Raw genomic sequence first — 16,258 nt, 5'->3', positions numbered from 1 at the left:
TGGCTGGGCAGTCCTGCCCCACTTTACCCCTTCTCTCATCAAGGCTGTTGCTCTGCCTTGTCAGCCGTGGATCTTGGGGTTAACGTTGGCTGCGGTGCATGTGCCGTGGCTGTACCATCCCGGTGTGATCGGCAGTGCTGATGGGATAAATCTCTTTTGTTGCTAAAATAACGTGGCTGTGAATGTAGTGTGGCATAGGGTCCTACTGCTCTGTATTTTCTCATCCCTGTGTTACCTGCGAAGAGAAGGAAGATGCTGGAGAACAGTTGGATTTGCTCAGCTGAGAATTTCCCTGCTAGAGGAGACCTTTTGGATGTTATGCAGTTTGAGGTATCCAGCTCCTTTGCTTCTTCCTTTTCAGAGAGGACAAGGCCCGGTTGTGCTGTGGCATGTGGCTGCTTGCGAGATATTTGTAGCCTGCGGATTTTGTCCCCAGATGTGAGGCAGTACTCGGCCAATTTAATCAACTGGTACTCTGGCCAAATCCCTTCTTTTGGCAAGCGATTTGTTAAGGAGATAAATGATTGCCCAGCAAAGCTAAATGGATTTTATTAGCATCAGAATTTGCATTGGAAACAATGGAGAAGTACCAGCATGCATCTGAATTTTGTAGCAAGCTTTTTAGCTCTGGAATTCAGAGTATTAGGGTTCCCTACATGTCCAAACTCTGTTCCTAAGAAAATGTATTTGCATCTCAACTTTCATAGATGAACTTGTTTCTACATAGGAAGGCCTAGAAACTTCTCCAAATTAGGTGGGGACCTAACTAATCATTTGGGCAGTTCCATCCATATAATTAGGCATGCTCAAAATTGCTTGGGCTGGAGACTTGCCCAGAACAATCATCTCATCTATGCTAACAAAATGTTCCCTTAATTTGGACAGACCCTTACTTCACTTGGTCAAAAGTCAACTGTACAAGCACAGGGAACTCAGACACTTTCTGGGAAATCTGGTGGAGAAAAAAAAAAAAAAAAAAAAAAAAATGGCAAGCTTCTATGAAATTATAGAATTCATTAAGTGTTACCAGTGTGTTTAAAATTGAACTGGCAGGCGTCCCATGTTCTTTCATAGCCACGGCCTGTACCAGCACCACAGAGTGGTCTCTTGGATCTATTTATTACATCACCATGTTGACTTCTTGCGATGGTATTCGGAAAACTTTGACAGCTCTCTTCTGGTCTAAAGCGTGATGTTAAACCTTGATCATCTCTACCTCCCAGACAGCGGGATCACCTGGGAAGCACTGGATCAACGAGGGGATTCCGTGGCTGCTTTGGAGGTCGGTGGTAAACAGGAGAGCGAGCGGAGGCCGGGGTTTCCCAGCACCCAGACTGCTGCCTCTGGCAAACCAAACTTCGTGTCAGGCTGCTTCCATCACCCGCTTCTGACTCAAAGAACAGTGACTGTCATCACCAGTCCCTTCCCTCGTATGGCGAAGCCTTTAAATACTGCATTGCCATTATACGGTTCTCCCCTGTTTCCTCTACGCTATTGAATTCTATTTTCTGTTACAAAGTCGGGACTAGATTGAGTGTTTACTTTCAGAAATCCAGCCCCAGAGGAAACAGTTATGGTTTTCCTCTTCTTGGCCATCTGTCTTGCTGATAATTTGTTGTGCCGTGGACACAATTTATTTTTAGCTAATTCTGAGCATGTGGCTTTGTTGCCCTAATGCTGTTTTGCCTGTTTCACAGTCGTTTATGAAGGCGTTTCCACTTAGTCACGTTCGTTACAGTCAACATCTATCTGAAGAAGTTTGCCTCCCATTCCACTTTTGTCCCATTTGGGAATATGCAGAAAGTCTTAGGTTTCTCACTGAGGGTAGAAATTGCAGTCTTCCACTGAGTCTGAAATTATTATTACTTTTTTAAGGTCCAGTATATTTAATCTTAGAGTGCTTGAAATTCTTAAGGTACTGTTTACACAAATTCAAAGATTAAAAAAAAAAAAAAAAAAAACACCAACCAAAACACCCCAAACCAATAAACAATAGATCCCAAAGCATACTCTCTTCTTGCCCTCTTCAGAATACTAGAATAGAATAATTTCAGTTGGAAGGGACCTACAATGATCATCTAGTCCAACTGCCTGCCCACTGCAGGGCTGACCAAAAGTTAAAGCATGTTATTAAGGGCATTGTCCAAAGGCCTCTTAAACACTGACAGGCTCGAGGCATCGACCACCTCTCTGGGAAGCCTGTTCCAGTGTTTCACCACCCACTCGGTAAAGAAATGCTTCCTAATGCCAAGCCTGAGCCTCCCCCCATGCAGCTTTGAACCATTCCCAGGCGTCTGGTCACTGGATCCCAGGGGGAAGAGCTCAGCACCTCTCTTTCTGCTTCCCCTGCTCAGGAAGCTGTCGGGAGCAGTGAGGTCTCCTTCAGCCTCCTCTGCTCCAAACTAGGCAAACCCAGAGTCCTCAGCCACTCCTCCCAGGACGTTCCTTCCAGCCCTGTCACCAGCTTTGTTGCCCTCCTCTGGGCACATTTAAGTACTTTGAAAATTATTAGGTAACCACTCTGTTCGTGACTTAAATACTTGGAAGAGGGCAAATTCTGTGACCCAAGTAAAACAATCCCAACCTTCTAATAATACTGGATTGCTTAAAAACTTCTTTGGCATCTCTAAGTAATCTCACTCACTTTTAGCAAGATCAGCAGTGTGGATCCGTTAAACTTCAAATTCTGTTATTTTCCCAATACACCACCCTAAGTTGACGGTGGTGTCCTACCTAGCTACAGGTGGTCAAGCAAATATCTGCCCGTCTGTACAATTATGCCTCAGATCAGGTGCTGCAGGCTCTGCAGAGGTTCAGCTTGGCCTCTCAGTTTCTCAAAGAGTGCTCCAAATAGTAGGCTGTAACGGGGAAAAAAGGGGCCAGGCATGTCAGCTTTCCCACCTGCAGGCACATGAAGCGAGGGAGTGGTGTTCACAGTTGCCTCTGGGGTCAGGGAATAAATCGATCCTTTAGGTGCGGCAGAAGAACTGACGCCCTGCCAGGGGTGCCCAGGTTCTGGGTACGTGTCAGGTTGGGGTCAGCACTGGCTGTGCACAGCATCACTATTTGTCAGAGCCTGACAACATGAGGATGTGTTTGGGGTAAAAATGGTGCCTTGTAGCAAGTTGACGGATGTATGCGCGGGCCGGTTATCTTTGGTGCAGCCAAGTAAGAGGGACTCCCTTCCTGGGCAAGGGGGCTTCCCGAGAAGGTGATGTACTGACCCCAGGAGAGCGCTGTGCTAATGTGAATTTACTGCTGGGTGTAGGTAGGAAAGTGTCTTTAGGTGTCTTGGCCTAACGCTGCACGGCATCATATAGATACATCCTCGAGATCAGAGAAGCGATACTATGGCTTTGTGCAAGTTTGGTTGAGTTCTGTGTATGTCCTCGTTTAAAAAGTTTGTTGTTGCTTTTAAAAAACAAACGAATAAATAACAAAAGGGGCTCTCAACATCTTCAATGGCCCGTATGTGATTCGCCAAGTGAAGATTTAAGATAAAAGCTCCCACTCATTGAGGGTCTGAGATTTCCTGAACGGTGACTACCAAACGGTGAAAGGAAACCCTACGGATAGAAAGGGACCAAAATTAAAAACAAACATCATGTAAGAAGTTGGCAAAACAACGACAAAAAAGGAATGTAGTAGCAACACAGAAGATGCACTGTATATAGTTTAGAAAGAAAAATTTAAAAAGAAAGGAAAAAAAAAAATTATCAGAGATTGGGTGTCCACTAACGCACTGTTTGTTTTGATGGGAAACACCAGAAAGAGGAAACATTTTATTGTTAATGTGTGCCTTAGTGAGACAGGATATCACTCATGGAAAACTGGGAAAGCCGTGTCAAAGAGTGGCGACAGGAAACATAACATCAGCAAATTTCTTTCAAGGTCCGCTGGTCTTGGGGTGGGCTCCTTTTAAAAACCTAGAGCCATTGAAAGACAATGGGCATTTATGTGTCAGCCAAGCAGCAGTTCTCACATCCCTGTGCAGAGAACTTCCCCTCATTGCCTTCAGGGAGGCAGGTTCTCATTGCAAAGGAAGAAAAGTACTAGCAGAACCTGAGGAACAGAGCCACTCCTCTAATATGCCGATTCAAAACGGGAAAGCTGAGTCGTCCTTCTGCAAATAGAAATATTGATAGAGATCATAACAGCACTATAAAGGAGAATTTTCAAATTCCCCTGGCATTTGAGCATGCTAAAGAACGATACCTTGGGTGACTGGAAACTGTTGCTTCCTTCTCCTTCCAGTCTTGCGCTTAGTGACCACCCTACTCGGCATTTTCTGGGCCATATGTGAAATAAAGGGTCTGACTCTGAGCTTACTGTTAGTGGTCTAAATCAAGAAGGACACTACTAAAGCTGGTATTGCACTAGGCAGAGTCATTTAAAATGTGCGTGGGAAAGATGCGTAAGATTATCTTTTGGGGATCTGCTGAAAATATTGCTGTTTTCTCCAATCAATAAATTATGGTGCTGTTTTGAGTAATGGATATGGGATTCTGATGTCTTTGCTTCCAAGGATTCTCAGCAAAATACATAGGAAGCCATCAAAAATAACTTTCCCACATATTTCTGAACCACACAGGAAAGTGTCAAGGTTATGTTATAGACTTCTGACAATATTTACGAGGTATTCTTAAAAGGGTGACAAAGCCAAAAGACACTTTATTTAACTTGAACTTGTATATAAATAGACCACAAATTTCCAAACAGTGCTTTCTCAACACTTACCTTTTATGAATCCTTTCTGTAACCGTGTTCCATTTATTGAGGAGGAAAATGTTTTCAAAGCTACACTTTGTTTCAAAATGTATCTAGAAGAAATGAGCTATGTTTTTGTTTCATTATCTATTTAAATTTGTGATTAATCGCTAGGTAACTAACATGACTATATCCTATGTGAGTTAAGATACAGCAAGGAGTGAGGGGGGGGGGGGGGCTGAGAACACCTGTGAATTCTTCATATACCAATGAACAGATGGGATATAAATAATTTTGGTTTTATAACCTATAAAGACAAAGACTCATCATTCACTGGAGATGTGATATAATGATCAGGTCCCAGTAGATAATGTAGCATTCCAGTAGAGAGCTGTAATACTGTCTCAAGGCTGTATTACATTAAACACTATTCATTACCGATGGAAAAGAAGGGAAGGACTGGTTATGATTGTATCAAAGCTACTAGTCTCCCAAACGAGATAGGAAAAATATCACTTTAGATTTTAGACTGTGCAATCTTAGATGGTTTTCATCATGAATAATACTTCAATCTTGTGTCCTCACTTTGCACCTGTCTGGGGAAACCAAGGTACTTTTCTAATGTCAAATAATGTGAAGAGCGGAAGGCACTTCTAGGGTGTACGTTGACATAATTTAAGGAAGACAGGAGAGAAAAGGAAGAAATTCACTACGGAATTAAAATAATTCTTAGATGTTCTTATGTGTTGAGGTAACATTGTAGGTCGAGGGGAAAAAAAGGAACGTGAGGATCCTCCCATCTGGAAACTTAAGTATTAGAAACTTAGAGGCTGTTTTTCCATTCCAGCAGATAAGGCTTTTGCCTGTGATTTCATAGGGAAGAGCAACAGTTCTTAATACATATCAATGCCTCAAATACAAGCTAAATGTTGTATCTAAGACTTAAAGGAGCTGAAGTGTTGCAGACACTGCAAGGTTTACACTGAATGGCATTTCGTAAGTGACAATCTAACAAGTCAGAAGAATTACTTCAGTTCTCATTAGAACAAGATTTTTTGAACAGCTTCCTTTTCAGAAATCTCTTTCACTTCCTTGAAATTCCACTCAAAGAAACCATGACGCCATCCTCTGACAGCCTCACAGATTACACCAAAACAGTTAAATCAAAGAAACCCAATGGTTTGTGGAACAGACACTAAAATCTATTACTCCAAAAATATACTGTCTTGGATCTAATTAGTGGAAAGTTTTCCAACCTGAAAAGGTAATACGTGTCAACAGTTATAAACAATACAGCTTGCTGGAAAAAAAAAAAAATAATAAATGTGAGGCTGTATATCCTAAGAGTGACAGAAATCAAACCAATTCGGTAGTTGTACTGATTTTTAATGATTTTAAAGTGTATAAATCAATCAATAGATAAGACAGGCTTCCAAATGACTACAGAGTAGTTCCGTAAAACAAGTAAGCTTCCGAACTCTGTCATAAGGGTTCCCATCTTAAAAAAACACCCCAACCAACCAAATAAATAAACACAAAAAATCAAACCCCTCAAACCTCTTTCAGAAGCTGTCTAACCTGGGAACTACCAAAACATCTGTGGCTCCTTAAGGTCCGCTTTGGGTCGTTACCCAAAGGACAGCTCTTCTGATGGTCACGAGCAGGCAGCCCGTGCTCTCTGAACCACAATTTTCATCTGTGGGGTTCAGTGCACCACGAGAACTAATTAACGATGAAAGACTAAGATACCACGTTCTTCCTTCTCCTCCCTCACAATGTCCAGTGTTCACTGGTCAGAGCACTTACCTAAATGTAGAGGAGAGCAGCTCAGGTTCCTCTTTTGCATGTGGGGAGGTGAACTCACATTTCTGAGGTGAAGGCTGTGCTCACCGAGCTGTAGAATACTGTTAGCCATACTCCCGTTTTAGTGTTCAGGCACTAAATAAAGGTTAACTGGATATGACCGTGAATACAGGTGTCTTAGCAGTTAGGACACTCAGGTGGGAGTCGAGAAGTTGAGTCTTACAATCCAATCCTCTGATCACCAATTACAAATTTTAGGAATGGTAAGGCAAAAAGCACCAATATGCAGCTTTGCAGCCATAGTTTATTAACGTAGCCAGTGTGATTGTTTCAAGTTTCCCAGTAATGCTGTGCAGATTTCCAACTGATGAATATGCGTTCGAAGTAATTAAAAGGTTTTCATGGCTTCTCCTAGCCAATTTTCCCTATAGTAGTAAGTGGACTGGATGTTAATTTTTAAATACCTTCCCTGAGTTGAAGTGAGATTCAAAGACAGAAGTAGGCCGAGAGGGTGAGACTTCTTTTTGCATGAAAAAAATTGACTTAGAGTCAAGTGATTATGCTTTTTCAAGTTGATCGGGACAGGAGGAACCTCAAAATGGCACTATCATAACCAGTAAGACTCACCTTGGCATCAAGTTTCAAGACCTGATGCAGAAATTACTACATTTTTCGTATCACCTGAGCTGTTAACGACATGGGTCCTATCATTAGCTGAATCTTGGGATTTATACAGTCAAAACTCTCACCTGCAGAAACTTCAAGGTGATAAAGGAATCAAGTCCTTAGGTTGCATCACTGGTCAGCCTTGAGTGCTGCTGCTGCTTTGAGTGAAGGTGGATGGGATGAATTCCTGACCAAGTAGTAGAGCAAGACTAGAACATATACCAGACTCTTCCTAAACAAGAAATGCCCCAGCACGCAAGCTAAAAAGTAACTTGAGGTACTCTGGTGAGGTCCCCAGTCTGGACAGGTGAGGACCGGGTCTCTTCCAGGTGTAACGTGTTTCTCAGCCCAGAAGCACTCTTTACATATCTCTGCCAGGCAATGGAAATAAGGCTTGGCCAGAAGGGCTTTCAGGTGGGACCTGGACAGGGATCCTCACGCAGAGAAATGGTAGGCTGAAGTCTATGGATCCCTGTGCTTGAACTGAAAATAAAGGCAAACACGAGAGAGAGAGAAGGGTTTTGATTTGAATACGGTTTGTACACTCTTCACAGCAAAGTGGAGACTTGAGGTATCAATTCTGGCAGCTTTTCAGGAGAATCTTAACAATGGTGTGAGCCAAATGCATTGGGAATAAATTAATGTAAGTATGCTAGATAAAGTGCCAGAAGACAAATGGCTGCACTGACAAGATATTAAGCTGGCTACGAAGCCCTAGCTCGTGGTCTTTGGTGTCATGAAAAACTTGCAACATTAAATGGGAGGCGCATGAGGGGTGCAAAGTGAAGTCCACTGACTGTGTCCACAGGATAAGTAACGGGTCATTCCAAAATCGCTCTTGCCATTGAGGTGTCAGTCACAGAATTGCTGCTAGAGACTCAGCAGAGCCACAAAAAGCACAATCTATATTTCAAAGGGCCAATCAGAATAAAGCCTCCAGGCAAAACTTGCCTTTCTGCACTCTGGAACTGTTTTTTGTTTGTTTGTTTTAAATCTCACTATTGTGCTACAGTTTTGTATGTGGGATGTGCATGGAATAGGCAATTGTCAGCTGCAGTGCAGGAAAAAAAAAATGTTAGGGGTTTTCTTTATTTCCAGTTGTGGAGTGGTCCTGAATCCTGGTTCTGCAAATCTGATGGGGTGGCATTTTCCCTTGCTTGTATTATGCCGTAAGAGGAAGTAGTCGAGTGGTTTGAGACAGACATTCTTTTTTCGATGCCAAATTTGCTCTGTTGTTCTTGCCTTTTTTTGCTTGTTTGTTTTTGAATATGTGTCCTGGGTTGAGTGAGTGGTGGAGTTTTTTGGTGGCAGGGGAGGGGGCTATAGGGGCGGCCCCCTGGGAGAAGCTTCTCGAAGCTCCCCCAGCTCCACGTCAGCTCCACCTCTGTTTGGGAAATTGAGCCAATCGGCTGCGCCTCTGCGATAACATATTTAAGAAGGGACGTGGTGATGGGCAGTGGGACTTGTGAGGAGGAGTTGCTGCAGCTGCGTGAACACCAAGGGCAGTGGGGGAACGGAGGAAGAAAGGAGGGGGGAGGTGTGCCAGAGCAGAGACCCCCCTGTATCCTGTGGGGAGACGGCAGGGCGGCCCCTCCCTGCCACCCATGGAGATCTGCGGTGGAGCAGACATTGATTTATGGCCTGTGGCTCCTGCTCGCCTGATCAAGGTGCTGTGCCCGAAGAAGGCTGGGGTCTCATGGGAAAAGGCATCCCCGCTGCTGTAATTCAGCGCTGGGAGGATTGCAGCATGCGGGGGAGTCCCACGCCGGAGCAGCTCGGGAAGGGCTGCAGCCGTGGGAGGGAATCCAGTTGGAGGGAGTTAGTGACCCATGACGGAGCAGTGTGGGGAACGCTGCGGCCCGTGGGAGGGACTCATGTCGGAGAAAGTTTGTGGAGGACTGTCTCCTGTGAGAGGGGGACCACGATGGAGCAGGGGGGAACAAGTTTTGGACACTCCCCTCACTGAACATGAAGGGAAGTGGCAGCACTGACTGCACCCCCCATTCCCTGCCCCTGCGCCCCTGGGGGAGGAGGTAGAGATATCGGGAGCAGAGCTGAGCCCGGGAAGGAGGGAGGGGTGGGGGGAAGGTGTTCTCAAGATGTGGCAATGCTTCTCACTGTCCTACTCTGTTATGTGTTGTTAGTGTCTGTAATAAATGTATGTTCTTTTTTTCCTTCCCCTAACGAGTCTGCCTTTTGCTCGTGATCATAAAGGGGGATTTTCCCCCATCCCAGTCCTATCTTGAACCCCAAGCCTGGCTCTCTGTCCCTTCTCATTGCCGGAGGGGAAGGGAGAGAGAGCTGCTGCGTTGTGGTTGGCTGCCAACCAGGCCTAAACCACGACAATATTAGCCAGTGCTTCACCACTCGAGTTATTCTTTTCCCGTGTTTCTTTCCTGCTGAAACGGATGTGTTACAGTGGGAGGCTCTTTACCGCGCAGGTTTGAAGGATGCACTTTCCGTTTCCCTGTAGCGAGTCCCAGGGTCCATGGCATGGAGAAGTTGGGATCCCTATAACCAGCAGTTACTCCGCAGCGATTTGCCAGGTCAGCTTTGAAGGGACACGGCCCCGACTCTGTCCTGGCGAGCCCTGGGGCAGCCCCACGGAAGGCGCAGGAGTTCCTCAGCAGAGTGGCTCAGCCGTGGAGGGCTTTAGGACGCGTGACGATTTCCTGCGCTGTTCAAACAGTCAGCTGGTTGGAAGCAGAGGGTTTTAGATCCCTAAGTTGTTTGCTCTTGACCAGGTTGGTTTCTGAGACAGCTCTTAGTGTGAATTAATGCACAGTAAGTGTGTAAGCACTGAATGGAGCAGGGGATTGGTGTCAAGCCATAAAGCAAGGGTGGCTCTTATCTAACTTAAATCAACCTTACCGAGGAAAGCATTCTTAACCCTAGCACTCGAACACATTAAAACACAACCGATGAGATGTTTCACAAAAGAGACACTAGATTATAAAAAAAATAGTCAGTGTAATTTGATGCTGTTCATGTACTGATAAATTTAAAAGTTGCTTCAGTGACAAGATTATACTGCAGGTTTTAGCACACGAAAGGCCTAAGCTGTTTACAATTACGCTGTCACATCGTACTGTATTAAAACTGCTCTGAATCTTGTCCTGTCACAGATCTCTTAACATCTTATAGGTCAAATTGAAGTTAAACAGAACTATTCCAAAAAAGGACAAAATGCCGTGGGGTTTATGCTCGCTTGTTTTTCTCACATTTAGAATGGATTTTTTTTTTTCCAAAATTGCCTGAAGAATGGGAAATTTAAATTGCAATTGGGAGATGGAAAAATTAAGGTTTCATCTAGAGTATCCTACAATCAGAAGTGAGGCAACTGGGACAACACCTTTAAGAATCAGGTCCTACATATCCTTGAATGCTAAAGGGAACGGGGAGGTAAGGAAAATTTTTAGAAGGTCAAAGTTTGACTTTAGAAGACTCCAATCAAGATGTACTTCAGAAGATGGGACCCACCTGAAACAAAATCAAGTTAGTAAATAGTAAGCAGAAATTACAAAGGAAGGTTTCACAGAGGATAGAAACTAGTTCGGCTAAGACAAATTGGTGTGGTCATACAAACTATTAAAAAAAAAAAAAAGCCTGAAGCTTTCAAAATAATTACTGGGTATTTTGATTTACCAGAACGTAAAGCAAATAAGTACTTCGTAAGTACTTTCTTTGCATCAGATGTTATTACAGAGGACTTTAAGGAACATTTACTCAGAGTCTTTTCAAGTAATAAATATTGCCAGAGATCAAAAGAATTTGGGTATTAGCACAGAGTATGAGGAGTAGAAAAATTAAAAAAGAAAAAAAAAAAAAAAGTGCCCAGGTGCCTCAAAGAATTGCTAAACTGCTGAGAAAATAAAATTATATGGTTAAAATTATTTGCTACACTGGAGGCCCAGACAGTAATAAATCACTTTATCTATCCTTTAAGGAATCATGGGAAATTCACAGATGTGTTAACCTTGTTTCTGTACCCAACCAATACCTGTAGGCATAAAACCTTTGTAACTGAAACCAGAAACAACAAGGAAAAAATCTCCATAAAAGGAGCATCCTTCTTGCCTCTAATTGGCAGGGATTATTGGACTATGTAAAAGAAACATGGGAGCCAGTTGATCTCATGCGTTCAGAATTATAAGGGGCATCTTTATAAACTGTAATACAAACTCTGCGGGTGATTTGCTTGGGTCAAAAAAAAAAAAAAAAAAAAAAAAAAAAGCCTGTAGAAGAAACAGCGTTAATTAGCTCCTAAATAAAAGCTTTGTAGGCAGCAGCGCTACTCAAGTCCTGCTGGCAGGCGCGGGAGGAGGAGGAGGCGAGCCGGTGTGCCCGGCGGGGTCCCGTCAGAGCTCAGAGCAAAAGGCAAAGCCCCTCTTTGATTCCGCCGGTCCCGCTCCCGCGGCAGGCGGTGAAATGGGCAGCAGGCTGTTGGCAGAACTTCATCAACCCCTGTGTAAGACGCGCGCACGCTGCGGTTCACACAGCGAAGCCGCTCGGTCATGCCAAAATATTTCAATTAATTATTCTTTGTCCTAAAGGAAGCTGTGACATAGCGCTGGGCAAAGCAAAGTGTGTCAGTTGAAATGCTGCAGTGGATCAGGCTCTCTTCGGCTACAAGACGGATGTTCCTTGTTAGTCTCACTACGAAACACTTTGCATTAGCAGACATTAGCACCCGGTTTATTTATGTAGATAATGCTGTGCAAGAAAACAGTGCTGGTTTGATTGGTCTGAACACACATCGCTAAATCTTTAAAGGACTGTTCTCTTCCATTTCTGAATTATTCTAATTATTGTGCAGAATTTAGAGATGAACAGAATTGAGATCTCTATCATGTATCTGTATGGGTGTATGATTTCATAGCTGCAATGGAAAAGTGATTTATAATTAGATATTGCTGTAGTGTAGCAACTGCACTGACTTACATTCTGATGGGTAAACTACAATATGTTATTTTGCTAGATGCATAAAGATTGGGTCTAGAAGAAAACATGTAGTTGACTTATTTTTTTAATGATTTTTTTTTGTCAGATTTGCTGTCAGGATTGTCATACGCATCTTTGTGATCTTCTGAGTTTGCTCCATTCAAAGGTAAGTCGAATTTTTATTTAAAATTGTGCGTGAGAGGTCAATTAGCCCATCCTTTTGTCATTCCTTCAGTAGATCTGAACACACTTGCCTCACTGGATCCCTTTTAGAGAATCATAAGGCAGGTGATAATCCCCATGCTGTATGGCATTAGGAAAGGCAAATGTTTTCCTTTCTTCCTCTTGCCGCTGTTAGCCTTTCTGAAGCCTGCTGAGCGTCCTACAGCGAGGGCTGATGCCCACCCTGAGCCCCCAGGAGCCCTTGGAACGGCTGCCCTAGGACAGGAGTCGGGGCCCACAGTCACAAAAACATCCACCGTGGGACAGAACGGCTGTGCTAAACAGAAGAGCGAACTGGGAGAGGGTTTCGTGGTCCAAAGGCGTCTGAGTTCATGCTTGAAGAAGTCGAGACGGCTTTTTCTGGCTTCAAGATGTGTTGAGGCATTCTTGGACTTTGAGGGCAGGCAAATCCACTGCTGTAGAAATAGCCACAGTGTTTTGTTTGTGCCATAGATGCGAGAGATGGTTTCCCACGGCTGACAAATCGTGCGGATTTTGTAAACCGCAACCAAGTATTAGCGGCAGTGTATGACTGGAGGTAATAGTTAAATAACTGCAATTACAGACTTCGAAATACTCTCAAGTAAATTGAGACTAAAACGAAAGAATCAAACGCTGCCATCAATTTGAAGAACTTTATCCAAAAACACAACTTCCATCCGATATTAACAAAACTTGTTATTTTCAACATAGTAAAAGAATGAACCAGCACTAAGTACACACATAGTGAAAGCAGTCAGCAACTGGGAAGGAATGTAACAGGAGCTTAAAAGAATACATTTCTTTAAACTTGCTAATTACAGTAAACTTAGAGAAAACTGAGGGTGTTTTTAAAGTTGTTTTTCTCTTTACAGATGGAGATCCACATTTCAAGAACAGTGGTTACAAGAGTAAAGGTTTTTCTTTAAACCAACCCGTATATTACAAAAACAACACAGAGAAACCCTGCAACCCTGTTAGTGTACAGAACAGGGTAGTGTACAAAACAGGTAGCAGAAAGAAATCACAAGAGAATTAAATTATCAAGGATTATTAAGAAAAATAACAGTGCATACTAAAGGGCTCCTGTAAAGCTGTTTTACATGAGCTGAAGGATGTAATTTCCATATGACTGCAATTTTGCGTGAGGTACAGATGCTTTCAGAAGTGTCAGTATTTAGTTTATTTTGGAAAAAAACCCCACAATAATTAGGCAATATTTGAGGTGAGGTAACCTAAAAACAAATGTTATAGGCCACCTCACAAAGCTAGCTACTGGATTTATTTACATTACTTTAAAATTTCACTGAGGCTTTGTACTCCACTCCTTCCAAGCTTCGTAACTTCAGAACTGAAAGTGGTCTTAGAGAAGGAACAAATATTTCTCAGGTTAGGTGCTCAGACAGTAGAAAAAAATAGTGCAACCATGTGCTACATTATATACCCTTCAAGCGTATCTATCAAAATATTCAGACTTGGCTTTTGTTACCTTCTCATTTAAAAAAATACAGCAATCTGCTTGCTTTCTATTAGGAAATTACAGGCATCTTTACATATATTTAAAACAAAACCCCAGCAACCCAGAGCTAGTCCTGCAAGTTGATTCACTGGAGCAGATGTCAGTGTAGAAGAAGTGTCATTAGTCCAGTTGACTCCAGGTGGAGGCAAAGGTCCCTCTGGATGGAGCAGCTTGCAGGCTCGGGATCCTTATGAAGGCAGTAACTGAAAACAGTTTTAGGCCTAGATCTGTAAACAGTTTAATCTTATTCCCTCCTTAGTGGGACTGAACTCCCCAGGAAACGTGACATTAATGACTGCAGCTCAGGAAGCTCCCAAAACAATACCGGAACAAGCAGGGACTTGTGCGGAAGGCTGTTCAGCAACCTCAGTTGTGGCCAAGGAATTACACCTCTTTTTGGTCACAAGATTTAGAAATGTGCCATCTGGCTATAGCAGCTCGGCCATGCAGCTGAGAACTACGGGTGTGACTACCCCACGGCATAGCACTCTGGTTGTTTTTCTTCACTGAATTAGGCTAGTGGTTAATGGCCTTGACCCTACCGAAAAAATCACATGAAGCTTTTCAAGTCTCATGTGTATGCCACCCCCACTCCCCTTGCCCTACCCCACGTGCACTACCACTGATTCTGATTTGCTGAGAGAAACAAGGGAGTTTGGGTTGAAGAAAGTTCAGTAAATGCTGACTGCAGAACAGTGCAGTATATTTATAAAACCTGCATTTCTAAAAGGAGCTTTGGGTTGCATGGATGCTGAGAATACAGTTACCAAGCTTCATGGCCACATCTTACTCTTCTGCCTGGGGGAGACACGTTGCTGTTTGCTAAGCCAGGTAAGATCTTCCTACAGGAAGAGACCTTATATCAGTGATCTTTACGCTTACTGTGGTAAGTCCTTACATATCACTGACCTTACTGTCAGTGAAGACCAGTCAGTGAGGTGGTTAAGAAGGGCTGAAGAACACGGCTGGCTTCCACACGCTCTCGTGCTCTGATACCAGGGAATGAAAACAATATAGAGAAGACAAGGGGAGAACTGAAAGGAAGGCAAAGAAACATGTGGTGGTGACAAGGGGTTTAAAGGGATGGATGAGAGTTTACATCAGGAGGAATGATGCAGCTGAAAGGATCGGGTAGTGACTTTTTGAGACATTGTTGAGAAGTGACTTGTCTCAGTTCTCAGCCTTTTTGAAGTCTGTGTAATAGTGAGATCCCCTTTGAGACCTACTAGCATAAAGCTGTAGATTAAAATGAGGTGATGCTACCGTACAGATGATGTTTGACTCATTAATATTCCATCCTTAAGAAACCTAGATGTTTTTGGCTTTTGCAGGATGACTAAGCAGAGCTTTCCAAGGTAAATCTTGCATGTATTCTACCAACATGGGAAAAGAGTATTTACTACAATTGAAAAATACTATCACTAGCAGCCTGCATAGGAAAGGTAGAACAGCTGGCACAATGCTCCCAAGACTTCCCAAAAAGATGGAGACACCATTTATGCTCGTATAAAAGGGCATTTGCCGTAGTACCAATAGATCAAGTCTGCCTACAAAACTCAGGCATTCCGTCTTCAGAGGCACGTTATTGAGATTATTAGATACATGACAGGTTTGTGTTATCAATCAGGGTTGTTTTCTCTTCCAGTTCCTGGCTGTGCTGCTTGTAATTCCCAAAACAGCTTACTGCAAAAGCAGGTCTGGTCATGTTGCCTCATTGTAAATACTCTGGCACAGGCCAGGATGAAATAAAATTGCCATGCATTTTGCTCTGCAGAGGCACATATTCCTCTGGAGTCTCCTGGGTAGACAATTAGACACTTCCTTCTTCCTTTGTGCCTGAAGAGGCAAAAGGTAAAATGGGACGTGGTTGGTCCCTACTTGTTAGGAGTTCCCTACGTGTCCAGAGAACATCGTGATTACTTCAGTTTCACTGTCCTGAGTTGGACAGACAAGATAAAAGGCAAAGAGGGGTTGTATGAGAAAACACAAAAAGTTACTGTCAGATCAAGGGTGGTAGGAGATGTTAAGGCCTCGGGATGCTTTGATTTCTTTAGGGTGTTCCCAGATAGTGACAAAGCGCTAACTACATGTTAAAACATCCCTATCTTTACCTTATGGGTGGCAGACCAATCTATCGGTACCAGTATATCTAGCAGAACATTGATCTCTGGCTCTTCTTCTGCAAATGGAACAAATGCACTCGTTTCACTGAGGATTAGAGAGATGTAAGATGAGGAGGGATGTGCTGTAGCTGCTGGCTAGTTCACTTAAACTCTGCTCAGGCTGCGTGCCCAGGAAGCAGGCAGGGCTCAGAGGGGCAGAGCAGGAGTTAATGAAGCGCTCAGCTCTGCCTGTCAAAACCCTGATGTCTGACATTATCACCAGGGACCTGACTGCCCTTTTCTTTTCTGCACATTAACC

The sequence above is a fragment of the Tyto alba genome, unplaced genomic scaffold, assembly GCF_018691265.1.
Source record: "Tyto alba isolate M040663 unplaced genomic scaffold, T.alba_DEE_v4.0 Super-Scaffold_18, whole genome shotgun sequence".
NCBI classification, from domain to species: Eukaryota; Metazoa; Chordata; class Aves; order Strigiformes; family Tytonidae; genus Tyto; species Tyto alba.
This window is presented reverse-complemented; position numbering follows the sequence as displayed.